This window comes from Alosa pseudoharengus, unplaced genomic scaffold (assembly GCF_046254945.1).
Source record: "Alosa pseudoharengus isolate Yale_2024_CS ecotype anadromous, Long Island Sound unplaced genomic scaffold, YU_APseudo_1.1 YU_APseudo_1.1_scf_21, whole genome shotgun sequence".
In the NCBI taxonomy this organism is placed as follows: domain Eukaryota; kingdom Metazoa; phylum Chordata; class Actinopteri; order Clupeiformes; family Clupeidae; genus Alosa; species Alosa pseudoharengus.
In genome coordinates, this window is record NW_027468674.1 from 4924180 (window position 1) to 4927027 (window position 2848).

The 2848-nt window shown below is 45.6% G+C and overlaps 1 protein-coding gene across 1 annotated transcript in view; it reads right to left on the reverse strand.

The window, feature by feature from the left end:
- Positions 1–730, reverse strand: part of arhgdia (Rho GDP dissociation inhibitor (GDI) alpha) — a 34299-nt gene extending 33569 nt beyond the window's left edge. The window contains exon 1 of the mRNA XM_076298861.1: positions 625–730. The gene's annotated coding sequence lies outside the window, so the exon portion shown is untranslated. The remainder of the gene's footprint in view (positions 1–624) is intronic.
- Positions 731–2848: the final 2118 nt, after the last annotated feature.

A 2848-nucleotide genomic window follows, 5' to 3' on the forward strand; every position in this document is an offset into this window, starting at 1 on the left:
GCGATCGATCCGATTGAGAGGTTTCTCCATCACGTTTCTTTCTTTAACAACTTATTTACACACACACACACACACCCAAAAGCCGAGCCACCCCGCGCTGTGTAACTTTAAGTGACGCAGGCAAAGAAAATGAGGGCTTTTCATCATTGTTGATAGCGTTACTTGAATGCATGCTTCTCTAAGTTATTCCCTGCCGATTAACGAGCTAATAAAGATCAGGCTTGAACTTCAACTGCGACTTCAAATTAGCCTGCTAACCTTAGCCAACTTAGCTTACCAAATCGGCAGACAGACAAAGCCAAAGAACGAGTTCAGACGTGAGTCACCTGCTAATGTTCACGAGGACATTATGAGCGGACAGGTAAACCAGCACCATGCACACAGTATAAACGACATGTGTGGACATACAATAGTTTACCGTCTGAGTAACTAAAACAGGAAACAAGTGTGGAAACCTTGCTGTAAGTTGGTCATTTGTAACAACTTCGTCTCGGGCGTGCACGAGAATCGCTGCGGAACGACCCAAAGAGTTTTGCCACGAGGTTAAGTTTCAAAGAGCTAGCCATTCTTCATAAGATACATAGTTATAGAGGGGGGGGGAATAAAATGTTGAAAGCTGCTTACCGTTGAATTGTGGGTTTCTGCGGGCTTCGCTGACTTTCAATGGCGCGATGAGGGAGCGGCGATGCCAGAGCACGACACGCTTCCGGGAATGAAGACACGCGCACGTCAAAATGCTGTCGGTTCCAGGCGGGCGCGAGCACGAGCGAATGTGCAGAATGAATGGGCCTGTATGCACGCGCCCGAACACGTCGCTTTAGCTAAAGGGTGCAGTTACAGACATTCTTCACGATAATGGCGCATTCACTACCAATTCATGTTTGCATGTAATGAGGTAAATACCATAGTTATTACTGTGAAATGACATTCAGACATAGCTTTGTTGTTTACGTCTGGTATTTGATAGCCTAAAAACAAACACACACACACTAAGTGAAAAAAGTTCTCAACATTAGCCATAGGCTGCTGGTGAGTGCCTGTCTGCTGTTCATTCCCCTGTAGGCCCTTGGGCCACATGACACTGTGCATTATTAAACCTGTCTGAGCAAAGCATTCTTCAAGACCTCCCTACTGACACCTGTTACAGAGCCTGGGCGTCTGTTACTCAGCAGTGGATTTGTGTCTGTTACTCAGTGTGTTTGTGTTTACCTGCCTGTTACTCAGTGTGTTTGTGTTTACCTGTCTGTACTCAGTGGATTTGTGTTTACCTGTCTGTACTCAGTGGATTTGTGTTTACCTTGACTTCTGTTGTTATCAGGCTCTGAAGGTTTTCAGTGGTTTCTGCATTCTGCAGGATACTTTTTATAACTCAACTGTAATACCTCACCGTGTTGGTTAATATAGTAACGTGGAACATGGAACATCAGTATGCATCAGATGTTGACCAATTTCCATTAATTAAGCTGTAAACAAACGTTGGTTAGTTTGGACATTTTTTTTTTATTTTTATTTTTATACATTTGTTGCTTACTGTATATACGGTCTTAATAAGTGAAGCTCAGCTCTTGCAATGACAATAGAGACAATTATGCAAATGATATAGGATATACAGACAGGCTAATCAGTAACAACTTTAATGATTTCATGTACAACTTGGCTTTGGCTTGGTCTTAAACCAAGAGTATATACTCTTTTGATCCCGTGAGGGAAATTTGGTCTCTGCATTTATCCCAATCCGTGAATTAGTGAAACACACTCAGCACACAGTGAGGTGAAGCACACACTAATCCCGGCGCAGTGAGCTGCCTGCTACAACAGCGGCGCTCGGGGAGCAGTGAGGGGTTAGGTGCCTTGCTCAAGGGCACTTCAGCCGCGTCCTACTTGTCGGGGTTCGAACCGGCAACCCTCTGGTTGCAAGTCCGAAGCGCTAACCAGTAGGCCACGGCTGTCCGTTCTGAGGTCAGCAGATGTAGTCAGATGCACCATGATGTCGGTGTCATGACCCTGCATACCTGTTAGCTAGAGGCCTAGAGCAACACCTACCCACAGCAACGCATGCAGAGCACACACACAAACACACGCGCGCCTGACTCAACAGATGATGGGTTTACCTGTGGATTTAGCACCGGCCAAAAGGGATCAGATCATGCCGGCCCAGAGGATTAATCTGGTGAGATTATGCCCCATTGCCCTTTTATCCTCAGTGTGCTGGTCATGTGTGTGTATTCTTTGACGCCACACCTGCGCCTGGTGGAGTTTGTGACTTTTCTGTAGGTTTGTGGTGACTGGCTGTATTCTGGTGACTGGCCCAGCAGATTATCCAGCTGTTGTGTGACACACAGAGCCATCTTTGTCCTACCTGCAGCTCTTAGGAATCTTTATGCTGAACAGAGAGGACATCTAGTGGCCATTGGAGGTATTGTCATTACACTCATTGCTTATACAGTAAGTGAAACCATAGTCTATAGGTGACACAGGTTTACGATTTCTTGTTCTTTTCCATTATGTAACGAGGAGAGGAGGGAGAGGGGGATACAACACAGAGAAAGAGAAGAAGGGATAAAACAGACGCAATTTGGAGAGAGGCAAAGGAGGATATGGGCAACATGGGGAGAGAGAGAGAGAGAGAGAGAGAGAAGAGGGGATATAACAGACGCAATGGGAGACTTTTCAGTTATTCACGAGAGGATGTGACTTCATGTGACCTAAGTAGGGTCTTATACACAAGAGAGGATGTGACTTCATGTGACCTAAGTAGGGTCTTATACACAAGAGAGGATGTGACTTCATGTGACCTAAGTAGGGTCTTCTACACGAGAGGATGGGACTTCATGTGACCTAAGTAGGG